Source organism: Mus caroli, chromosome 1 (assembly GCF_900094665.2).
Source record: "Mus caroli chromosome 1, CAROLI_EIJ_v1.1, whole genome shotgun sequence".
Taxonomy (NCBI): domain Eukaryota; kingdom Metazoa; phylum Chordata; class Mammalia; order Rodentia; family Muridae; genus Mus; species Mus caroli.
In genome coordinates, this window is record NC_034570.1 from 118,211,760 (window position 1) to 118,225,250 (window position 13,491).

General features: G+C 40.3%; 1 protein-coding gene across 1 annotated transcript in view; it reads right to left on the minus strand.

Moving 5' to 3' along the window:
- Nucleotides 1-13,491, minus strand: part of Nckap5 (NCK associated protein 5) — an 805,148-nt gene that overhangs the window by 530,384 nt on the left and 261,273 nt on the right.

The window sequence follows — 13,491 nt, forward strand, 5'->3', positions numbered from 1 at the left end:
ACTAGGGACATGCAGATTTGGTCCTCTGAAGTAAAGAATGGCTTGTAACTACATGTGTGTGATTTCTGGAGGCATTTGTGGATTCTGAGGGGTTTAAGTAGATGATTTCTTGTCTCTCAACTGTTCTGCCTAGAGGCAATTCCCACAGCAGGACCTCATTAATCTCAAATACTTACCAAAAGGAGTCATCATTAGTACTTAAGAACACTGTAAGATAGCTGTTGCTGTGTGTGTGTGTGTGTGTGTGTGTGTGTGCGTGTGCATATACATGTGCAGTACATGTATATGTTTATGTGCATGGAATGTAGATGCATTTGTGCATGAGTGATGTGCACACAGGAACACATATGTATGTATGGAGGCCAGAGATCAACCTTGGTCTTGGACTAGAGTTGGGATAGAAATATGTCATGGAGAATAGAAGAACCATCATACACATTGAGTTAGGTAAAAAGTAAATGAAATCTCCTGATTTCCAGTCACTGTGCTTAAAGGGTTGTTGGTTAAGAAGATACAAGTACTTTTCTTTATTAGTGTACTCTGTGATGCAATGATCTTCACTACTCCTATGTGTACCAATAATTAGAGAGGTTTTGTTTTGTTTTGTTTTGTTTTGAGTCAGGGTCTTATGTAGCCCATTTGTTAATGTGTTGGTTTTTACACTGCATCATCTTGCCAACATGTGTTCTGCATACTTGCCTTTAATAGACTCAGGACTACCACTTAGTCCTAATAGGTAGATGCTGAGAACACTGAAACTCGAAGGAAGGATATTGTGGGCCACCTAAAAACAAGCTTAGGAGCTAATGATACCAGAATAAAGATCTAAAGGCATCTTACACACTGATTTCAATACTTAAAGATCAAGAAATAAATGAGCCAAGAGAATAAACATCTTGATCAAACCATGAGTGATTACAATAGAAGACAACAGATCAGTCAAGAATCATCACACAGGGTTAAATCCATTCTGTTTCTAGAGATAATTGATGTTTGGATGAAAGTATACAGAAATATGAGAAACCACCAATCAACATGTTAAATAACTGATCCATAAACTCATCTCATAGTAGTTGACACTTCAATGAGTTGCAACCTTGCCCATTTTCAAAAAGCAGAAGGGTAATTTGGGCTTCATTAAAACTTCTATCTGTAGCACGAAGGGTGGGCTGTGTCAGAAGCAAGTCTTATCTAAAGTATATAAACAGTCTGTATAAGCAGATACCAAGTCATTCCTTCCATGGAAAAGCCTTATTCAGCAACTGTTCAACAGTGAGTAGAAAGCTCTCAGGAGTGCCTTCCCCATTAACTGTTACCACCAACTGCTGAACTGTTGACATCTAATACATCCTGCTAGTAGGGAAGGCATAGTATCCAGTTGTGTACCCATGAGAGAGCCTCCCAGGGTCTACTGGACAATTCCAAACCCATAGTTATACATACAACCTTCCGTTCAACACCACAGGACACACAACAACCCCAGAGTCATGAATACAGTGATGAGATTAGTAGAGACAGTGGCAGGCATGCTAAGGAACTAAGAGAGGGCTGGGGAGAGGAACCAGACTATACTATATACATGTATGAAAATGCCTATCAACAAAAATAATTTAAGAGTTTACTTGGCTTTTACTTGTGGTATAAATAACTCCTTATCTTTTTTTTTTTTTTAAGCAGCCATGGTGAGAGGGATTATCCTGTCCTACAACAAAGACAACACCGCAAAGACAAGGATGGTCTTTAGGAAGAAATGAACAAATGAAGGCTCCCTGTGGCCTCTGACTGATACAGGTAACCAATAAAACTAGAATCTGGGACAGGAGAGATGCCTTGGTAGTTAATGGTCGTCACTTTTTTAGAGGGCATATGTCGGTGGTTTAAAACAGTCTGTACCTGAGAAATTGACGCTCTTCTTGGCCTCTATAGGCATCCAGATGCATGCGTACATACATACACACACATAAAAATATAAAGCATACCTTTAAAATACATTATTCCCTGAGCTCATTATTTTATTGATCTGTAAATCTGCCTCTTTACCAGATACTGGGGAGACTTAGGAATTTCCTTTTTTCTCTACATTTCTCAGCATGGAGACATTCCCAACTCTTCTCAAGCCTTGATATGAAATCACCTCCCATAACTACATGGCTAAAGGAAAGATGCATTTTCCTCTAGATGGTAAGGAAGCTGTGATCCGAATGCAGCTTCTGCCATCACAGATTACAAAGGGCCCTGGATCTGCTCTGGGAGGAATTTTCACACTTTAAAGGAATCTGCTTCTGCATATTGCGGTATATAAGAACCCTTCAACAGTAAGACATCACAGTGACAGACAGATTTATCAGATCTGCAGTACGTACTTGGTATTCCATTAAGGGAAGGGATAGCTTAGACTTTGGCTAGGTGCCTAATCCATCTGGAGAAAACAAAAACGGAAACAAACATTTTTTGACAATGTTAGGCACTAAAGCACAGCCAAGAACCAAAAGCCAAAAGGTAAGCAATGCCCCAACTAGACTACAAGGAAAAGAAAATCCATGGACAGTGGCACATGGACAGTGGCACATGGACAGTGTCTCTACCCTCAATACAGTCAGCCTGTTCAGAGTGTGACACCTTGACAAATTAAAGGACCAGCGCCACTGTCACAGAAAGAAAGGGAAAAAAGGAAGGAAACTCACAAACAGGGCCCGCTAAAGACGGGTAAGGAAGTTGGAAGAGAATACAAGCATTGATTAAAGCCAGAAAGGAAACCGAGATAGCTGCTGAGTGTTGCTCACCACCCCCCATCCCACTCCCACCCCCACCCCCGCCCATACTCATTGTATTGTTTCTTTTGGCTCGGGCCGGGAGAGCTTTGTCTTGTGTCTAATAATACCATTATTTATGAAATGGAAGAAAAACATCCTGATAAGAATGTACCTCAATAGAAAAAAAAAAAAGAGGAAGAAAAAGTCTCCTGTATAATCAGAGTGCATGGATGAGAAAGAAAGGCGTCTTCAAAGCAATAACAATTACAAAGCAGTCAAAGAACAAGATAAGCACTGGCAGAAGCAGCGGCACAAAAATCTATTCAATTGGCCCGTGCTTTCTGTTACTTGAGTCCATGAAAGGATAGCAGCCACTCGATGGGGAAACCTGCTGCACTGTGAAACTCAGCCTGAGCCAATGTGTGACTGGGCTGGAAGAAACAGAACAGAGTGGAAGGCTGGAGGGAAGGAGAGGGAAGGGTGGCACTATAATTCTTTGTAATCCTTCTCGCAAAGTGACAGACCTTGCCCTACTGCAAATCAATAGAGCAGACACAAGATTGTGAAAACCCAGTCTTGGACTCAGAGCCCCTTCTCATCAAAAGCTAGACTTTGTAAAAAGCTTCCCTTGGCTCATATGACCAATGCTTAGTTGGTTCAAGTGTTCATAATGCCACCTATACAAATGAAGTTATTTTCACATTCTGGCTAGCATCTATACTTTTACTTTTGGGGGTTGTAATTGTTGATGCATATGCAGTTTCAATATGTGGCATAAACTTCTCTGAACTAAGGATTTTACTTATCAAGTACAAGGTGATAAGATACTTCACAGACCACCCTGAGAACTTGGTAGGGTTCAATATTATTATCACACAGGAACCTGGAACCTTCATATGCCACAGCTGTGCAGCAGCCATAAGCCTTTGCGCTTTGACAGACACTGTCTTATTAAAACTCTACCAATTCTTCCCCTAAAAGGTGAATAAGCAGAGTTCACTTTCAAGCAGCCACATGCACCTCCTCATGAGTACACGTACAGAGACCATGTCTCTGGAATATAACAAGTTGTTGGCTCTTCATGTGAACTATACTTTGCGGTGGACACATTTTGGAGCCTGCAATTATTTTAAGACTGTGGGGACACTGTGACAAGGCAGGCCACCTACGAACAAATATAATCATCACCACTTGACAGGTACTGACACGTTTTCCGGGTGGATATGTGAATTTAACCTTCTGGGTATGGTGGCAGCACAACTGCTCCTGCATTCCAAAAGAGCCGAACACGGTTTACTCCTTTGAGGCAGTGAATGTGACAGTTGGGCTTGCTTTAATTCTGTTGACCGTTGGCAACAGACACTAGACAGGACTAGTCACTCAGCCTGTCTGTCATATTGAATCAATATGCAAATCATACATACATTAAAATAAAGAATGGTATTTTTTTTTAAACAGGAAACTGCAACTTATCCGAGAGGTAGGCAAGAAAAGAATCAAAATCTAATTTTACTTTCCCCGGAAGTTTGAAAAGATCAACTTTGCCTTTATGAAGAATGGCCAAGTCTTAAGGAGAGAACCAACATACTGTGAACATTTTTATGCACGGTAAGCAATGAAGCTGCTGAAAGCAAGCCTTTAGATGGATACTGAGGAACATCCTTAAGGTCAAGCAACAATTAGAAGCATCAATCAAGAGTTATAGGCCACATCCCGGGATGTATATGAGGTCCTGGATGGATCTCTTCTGAGCTCAATTTCACCTGGACTTCACCTTCCAGCTCCGTGGTGATTTAGTCTGCCCTCATTATTCACACAGCCCACACTTATTGATTGGTTTACCTGCTGGATAAAGGAAATGAGCAACATCAAAATCACCAAGCTTCAGCTTCCTGGGGATCTTGCAGGAGGAACAGTGAAGGCACAATGGCCCTGTGCCCATGTTCCTAGATGAAAAGTCAAACAAGGGCATGCTCTCCACCTCTCAGAAGCAACAGGAACTGGTAGTGAGAGCTTTGGTCTCTTAAACAAGCCAGTTATGTAAACATGTTTACATATGTTTTTATAATATTTACAATATTACAGATTATGTTACATACATGTGTTCTCTGCTGTGTATTGCTGGCGCTTACATGCTTTCTGTAACATCGCTGACTACAATGTCTCCAACACTCACATCTAGGTTGCAGTGTTGTTGGTATAGGCTTACATAAGTCCTTTTTTTTTTAATTAGGTATTTTCTTCATTTACATTTCCAGTGCTATCCCAAAAGTCCCTCATACCCTCCCACCCCACTCCCCTACCCACCCACTCCCACTTCTTGGCCCTGGCGTTCCCCTATACTGAGGCAAATAAAGTTTGCACGACCAATGGGCCTCTCTATCCACTGAAGGCCGACTAGGCCATCTTCTGATACATATGCAGCTAGAGACATGAGCTCTGGGGGGGTACTGGTTAGTTCATATTGTTGTTCCACCTATAGGGTTGCAGATCCTTTTAGCTCCTTGGGTACTTTCTCTAGCTCCTCCATTGGGGGCCCTGTGATCCATCCAATAGCTNACTGTGAGNATCCACTTCTGTGTTTGCTAGGCCCCNGCATAGTCTCACAAGAGACAGCTATATCAGGGTCCTTTCAGCAAAATCTTGCTAGTGTATGCAATGGTGTCAGCGTTTGNAGGCTGATTATGGGATGGATCCCTGGATATGGCAGTCTCTAGATGGTCCGTCCTTTCGTCTCAGCTCCAAACTTTGTCTCTGTAACTTTTTCCATGGGTGTTTTGTTCCCAATTCTAAGAAGGGGCAACGTGTCCACACTTTGGTCTTAGTTCTTCTCGAGTTTCATGAGTTTCACAAATTCTATCTTATATCTTGGGTATTCTAAGTATCTGGCCTAATATCCACTTATCAGTGAGTACATATCATCTTTAAACAAAGACTCAGACCAGATTTAAGACCAACTTTTGGCTGATTAAACTGACTAGATGTCACAGGAGCCTAACTGCATTTCCCGAGAAGCAAGGATTCCTTGCTTGTTAACTCAGTTATCTGAGGTGGCTTTAGCAAATTTATAGATTATGGATTATGGGTCCTGAGTGTTAACACCCTACCAGTTGTCTTTAGGGTCTATAAAAATGTAGGTTAATAACTGAAACCCATGAATGATTAGGCCATAGGTACCACGGGAGAACCTATACTACTTCTGCTAAGTAGACCCAGTATTAAACTGGTCCCTATGTTTAGTTTACTGCATCTAACAACTTCACCAGAGAAGCTTCCGCCTACAGTAGGTGGTGGTTAATATGAAGATCCACCACTGCTCAAAGTTCAGAGAGTAAAAGACCATGGAATGCTCAGCTCTAAATGGGACAATTAATAACATATCCCCTCCTCCTGAGACTCAGGTTCACCATGGAAGAGTGGCGGAAAGATTGTAGGAGCAAGGGGTAATGGATGCCGGCATTGAAACTGCTTTCCAGACATGACAGGGCTGCTGAAATAAACTCTGAAAATGACAATGACAGCATGCACATGACCCACACAAGAGAAAGACAGTCACAATCCCAGCGGGGAGTAACCAAGGTAAACCCTCACAGAGGCAGGATGGGCAAACAATGGATGCTAAGCAGGGAAGAGCCAGTTTCCTTCCTTCAGAATATGAGCCCTGATAGACCATGTATGCTCTAGTAGAGATCCCTATACTCATGTACATACATGCAGCATTAAGAGAGATTGGTGGTTTTCAAAATTAGCACATGAAGTTTAGAGAAAAAACAAAAACAGTATGGGGAATAGGGAAGGAATTGGAGGGGAGGAAATATGGGGATATGCTTGTTCAAAACATATTATATGCAGGCATGACATTCCCAGAACAATACAAAACACAAGGAGTTTTATTAAACCTAGAAGTAATTGTCCATGTGTTTCTGAGGAGGCATGGGGAGAAAAATGGCTATTATATATAGTGTGAGAAAAAATGAATAACAGCATTTTATTTTAATATATTAATTAAAACAGATAAATTAGAAGTGATAATTATGAAGACGATATTATAATCAAGCATAAGGTATGCAGGTCTGTGGTAGCATACACAAGGCTTGGGTTCAGGAACCAGGGTCACAAACACACAGAAAAGTACAGGGACTTCAGATCATCACTGAAGATAATATCAAATCTACTGAATAAAAAGCCCCAGGCTTGTGATCATGTTTTCCCTCTCCCTCAACTCCTCCTAGAACCTTTCTACCTCCCTTCCATACAACTTTGTGTACCCTTACCCCATCTCTCTCAAAAAGGAAAGAAAAAAGTAAAAATCAAACAAACAAGCAAAGCACTAATAAGACAAAAATTGCCCAAATGAAACAAATCAAAGCAAAAAGTCCACAGTAAGAAGGAAAAGAAGAAAGAAGGAAAGAAAGAAAGAAGCCAACAACATGGACTACGACTACTGGACATGGGGCCCACTCTGAAGTGCTGATGGCATGCACAGTGACTGTGCATTGGAGAAAACCAATTTTACATTGGCCAGCATGTGTCAACTGCAAATCGCTTCCTGTCCACTTACCCTTCTCACAGCTGTGATATTTTTAGACATAGATAAATCTACATTTTTATTTTATATGTGTGACAAAGCAAAGTTTGGTTAGAACCAGCTCAATTCAAATTTTACTAGATCAGAGTGAAGAGCCTAGATACACATTTACTTTGTTATACAAAAATATTAGAACTAAAAAGTGAAAAGATATATGAAATTGAAAGGTCACAGTTCTTAAATATTAGATTAAAAATTTAAGGAAACATTAAGATATTTGAAAATCATGTACGCAGCTTACTGTTCATATAATGTTCATTAATTCTGCATGTATAAATTTAGTTCTGCTCTAGATCAGGGCATCAAAAACTCCAAGGCAGGGCTAAGAAGACTGGAGATCAGATCCCCAGAATCCACATAAATGCAAGGTAGACAAGATAGCCAAACCATCATTTCCAGCCTTGGAAGGCAAATAGGAGAAATTCCATGAATGAACTCATTAACATCCCAGCTTCACTAAAAAGCCTCTAGGTTTGGTTGAACATATCTACCCCAATTAATAAGGTGGAGGAGTGGACACCTCCCCTAACACACACACACACACACACACACACACACACACACACACACACACGNGANAGAGAGAGAGAGAGAGAGAGAGAGAGAGAGAGAGAAACATCTATGATTAAAGTAAGCAAACAATAACAAAAAAACACAAACAAACAAACAAACAAACAAAAAGAGGTCAAAAGATAAGATGGAACAGCCTTTCTGAAGCTCAATGCCTAGAAGCTAAGACCACATATAAACAGCCATGGCACACAACAATTGAGAGGTTAACTGCCAGGGAATAAAATGTTCCAAACAACCTAAAAATGATGCTTTGACAACAACTATAAAATGAGACTAGATTCCCACATTCAGAGTCTTCCTGGCCTTCCTTTATCAATCCATCTCTAGTAAATAGAAGCCCTCAAATAATAATGATACAATTACAAAATATCATGGGAGGAAGAGAGACTCCCTCTACAGACTGGCTTATGCCTATTGTTTCGATTATCTTTGTCCTTGAGTTACTAACTGACCAAAATCAAGTTGGACTGGGAGATAACTAGTTAGTAGAGTACTTGTCTTGCAAGCATGAGGACTTGACTTCAAGCCCTAGAACCGGTATAAAGGTATATGAGCTTGTAATCCCCACACTGAGCAGGAGATAGCAGCTTCCCAGGACTCACTGGCCAGCCAGCCTGGCCTACTTCATGAGTTTCAGGTCAATGGTCCAAGTAGAATAACATGGGCTTTACCTTTGACCTCTACTTATGTATGCATATATGAGCATGCATACCTCCATGTTAGGTTGTTATCTACTGCTGTCATAAAGACCAGGAACTTGGTGAGAAAGGATGAGTTTTGTTTATATAGCCAGGTCACTATCCATTGACAAAAACCAAGGCAGGAACCTGGAGACAGAAACTGAGGCAGAAGCCATGTAGAAACATGATTTATTGGCTTATTCAGCCTATTTTCTAATATAACTCAGGAACATGTGTCCAGTGGTAACACTGCCCTTAGTGGGCTGGCCCTTCCCATGTCAAACATTAATCAAGAAAATACCTCCACAGACTTGTCCACTTGCTAACCTGATGGAGGTATTTTCTCAGTAGAGGTTCCTATTTCCAGAAATCTCTAGTTTGTGTCAAGCTGAAAAATGAACCAGGACACCTTGCCTCATGCCTACCTACACACATGTAAACACACATACACATTCACACATATGGTGAATAACAATGTAGGTACACACAGAGAGACACAAACACACACAAGAACCAATGAGATGAAGGTTTGGAAAGAGTGCCTACTGCCTAAGCATGTACCCTTGAATGCACTGTCTTACTTTTGAGTTTCTGAGGACAGGAAGCTATGAGAAGTGAGGAGGAGGTCACATGAGGAACAGCACTCCAGACCCCAGATTGAGGCATTAGGGAACACTTGGGAATACAGCTCCTTGGAGACTGATCAGTCAGAATATCCCTAGGTAAGAGGGCATTCATACATAAACTTACTATGACCCTGAAGGTCTCTTGTGTTCCCCAGCAAAAGATGAAATTACATGTGGGTGAGGCTGATGAATCAACTAGAAAATGGAGGCACAGAATATATGAGGACTCTGGACACAAGGCCTCTGAGAAGAGAAATGGACCCTTAAATCACAGAAAAGAAAGCAAAGGAAATCAATTGTTTAAAAATAAAGGACTTGGTTTCAGTGTGGTGGTGCACACTTGCAATTTCAGAACTTGGGATGCTCAGGAAGAAAAATGAGTTTGATGCTAGCTTGGGGTATATAGTAAGTTCAAGGCTAAGTGGGCTACATAGTGAAATCTAATCCAGTTTGAGCTGCTACTAATGAGACTCTGGGGTGTGTGTGTGTGTGTGTGTGTGTGTGTAAATATATACATGCATACATACACAAATGAACACACACATACACATACATTTAGATTCAAGTAAGCTACACTCAAAAAAATTTCAGAAAACATTAGTTTATTCCCAAGGCTGATTCACAAGAGTTTTTGGTGTGCCTATATAATTCACATAGATGAGACATAGAATATATGAGTGCATAATGTAAAACAGATATCTTCTATATTGTATATAATACACATAATAATACTGAACTGAAATGTTACACAAATGCATGTAACTATAATTGGTAGAGATTTACCCAAATTCTTTCTTTTGGAGAGATAAACAATTTCCCAGCCTCCTGTGCAGTTAAGAGTTCTAGCCAATGATCTCAAAGTACAGAGAATGTACCAAAATATAACCCTGCCCTATAACTATGTTCATACTAAAATATCACACAACCCTATGAATATCACACTGACCCATAAATGCATCATTGGAAATAAAAATTATTTTAAGAGCACAAAGACAAATTACATCATTCTTACAGCCTTTCCTATCTGAACAGTCAATCAGTCCAATACACCTATGAAATCCCATTCAATGTATCATGTTTTGTCATAGTCAAAATAACCTCTCTTAAAAGTCCTGAAAAGAATGTTTAATCAGCAGTTGCCTCCAAGTTAACTACCATGTATGGATCACACTATCAAGGTACAAGGTAAATCACAATAAAATAAACAGTTTGGATGAGTGCCTCAGATTGCAAAGACTGATGGACTCCAGCTGATGGTCTCTTTACAACAGCAAGGCAAGAGGATGTCCAAGAGCACACAACATGAGAGCACACAAAATGCAGGTCCCAGGTTTAGATATATATTCTCCAAAACACCATACCACTCAATTCTAGAATCCTGAATTCCTAAGACTCTTTCTGCTAATTCATTTCTCCCCATGTCCTCTCTCCTCTTTGAGAATCACATTACAGGGAAGGGAAGGTCTGAGAGGGCCAGCTGGATTCTGACTTTTCTGATATCCCTAAGTTTTCAAACCAACCAGTCACTTTACAGCCCAGTAACTAATTTCCCTCAACCCCTGCTACTTTTCATTCAGACTCTGTTCGTGCACTAATTTCCAAAGCATGTTAAACGGAATTGAACATATCTTATTCATCTTTATTCAAAGACAAACCCAGACTTCCGTCACATTTTTTTTAAATGATCAAAATCAGGCACAATGGATTGTTGGCACAAGTCTCATTTTTGCAAATAAAAATTCATACTCACCTGGGAGACGTTTCCATCTGCTTCTGTTGGTCTGGTTTCCACATCTAAACTTTAATTATTACATGTAGGCATATCACCCATGTCTTCTATCAAAAGATATTCCTGCCTTACTTCATCAAAAGGTGCTATCAAAATAATAAAGTAAAATATTTTTCCCAAATCACAGCTTATAATCCAGGCAGCATTATATAAACTAGGTAAGAAGATAAATATAAGAACTTAAAATAATACAAATTTTAGGAAAATATTACAAATTTTATTCTCACTGCACTGAGAATGAAGTCTCATAGTTACAAACTCTCTAGTTACAGACATAGTCATGCACATAAACCATCTATTCTGTGAAATCCCCAAATCCAATCCTTATGAATGGGGACATATTGGAATTAGAATGAAAAATAAAGGTGAAAGTAAAAACAGTAGTATAAAAATATTAAGCACATACATGTTGGCCAGACATATGGAGATCAAAGAACATATGTTTGTGGTATAGCATATTAGGCCACTATATATTAGCATGGAATCTGGCAAAGACAAACCTGGCTTGCATCAAAGTCCTGATGAAATAGCCAAAACCTCAGTACAGTATCCAGACACTTCCTCTTGGCCACACCCCACCTCTGATTCCCCCACCCCCTTCCAAAGTAGCTAGATAACTGATTCATTCCATTTTCATCCAGATGGTGGGCGTCCTGAACAGACTTTGGATGCTGATGGAGTCTTGGGCATGCTTATTCAACGAGCCTTGAAAGGCATTATTCACTAATTTCATGTGGAAATGAAATTTCAACTTCCCATTGTGTACAAATAACTTGCCCACTTAGGCCACATACAAAAAAGTGCTTTTTTTTTTTTTTTTTTTTTTTTTTTCTTTGCCAGGCAGGAGGAGACGGCTGGAATGTAAAAGCCTTCCAGTGTGTGTCTCTGGCTCAGACCCAAGATGGCATATGGCAGTGCCACCAACCTCCTCCATAGGAAATCTTGGGTAACACTTTAAGCAAGTCCTGATAATGTGATTTACAAAGCACTCATTGGACGGATGGTGTCTGCCTCTATTTTCCTTCAAAGCAGGATACTCACTACAGACACAGACAGACACATATGCAGACATGCACACAGACACACACACACACAGACACACACACACACACAGACACACAGACACACAGACATCTTTTAATGTTGACTCTCTTATAGAAAAGAAAATTTGGACGAAGAATCTCCAGTTTGTGAATTTTCCAAAATACCTTACCTTAATATTCTCTTGGTCAAGAATCGAATCTTCAACAAATGCTTCCCTTTCTGCTTCTTGTGTGGAACCAGCAGGCACAGTTAACTGGCTTCTGGAGAGACTTTTGGGTCTTTCAATTTAACTCCTAGGCTCTGTCTGGAGCATTCCAGTGTTGGACTGTAAACTATGCCTGCTTCCTGCAGCTTCTTTTCAGGAACTGTTTGCTGCTCAATATCAGAGGGATTGTTTCCCTCCCTTGTTTGGATTTTATGTCCCAGTTCACAGGACTTCTGAACAGCAATCAATAAGCACCCATATGGAGACAACCCTCTCTCGCCCCCACCATTCCCATAAGGAACACGTGGTGTCTTAAAGACACCATCAAAATTCAGTAAAGACTTTCATCTCTGGAATCTGACTTTCGGACCTTTCCCAAGAAGCCTTGTTTGGATAGTGTTTGCACAATGTAATTTGTATTTATAAACATGGCCCTTTATCTAGTCTTCAGCAGCTCATATAAGAAGCCCTGTTCCTGGGTCTGACATTTTTTTACAGAGGAAGTTCCCAGAACTGTAAGATAGGGCTGATGATGCAGTCTTCTCTCCTGATTTGGGGTTAGAAGGCTTTTTCTCCTCTTATCCTGTCACTGATGCTGTATATATCTCTCTGTGAAAATTGGGGCTCTTTCAGCCCCATGGCTGTAAGAGGTTGGATTCATCTTCCTCAGCCTCCCCTCACAAACACATTTCAGAATAAACTGAGTGATGCAGGGGGAATTTAGGTATGGAAATTATAAAACAACAACAATAAAAAAAAAACAGTTAAGACAAAAAACAGTCCAATTTCTATTTTTAGTTCTTTAACCCATTTTTGAAAAGAAGCAAATGCTGTCAGTATCAAATTTCATTAAAGAGCATGTTTTATTTTCTAAACAGTTAAATTAACAGTCCATTTAGAAAGGTCAACTTCTGACTTACTCTTGAAATCACATTCTGCTAGAACTAAAGGGATACGGCCTTTCACTTAACAGATGTGATCATCTTTATAGAAGCAAGACACTTACTCCATGGCTGGTGAAAGGACTCTGGGGATTCTCCCATGGAGCCTGACGACCTAGGTTTGCCCATCAGTACCCACATATTGGAAAGAGAACCAACTTTCACAGTTTTCTGCTGACCTTGTCCCATGAACACCCAAACACACACCCAAACACACAGAGAGAGAAAGAGAGAGAGAGAGAGAGAGAGAGAGAGAGAGAGAGAGAGAGAGAGAGAGAGAAACAGTCAGAGA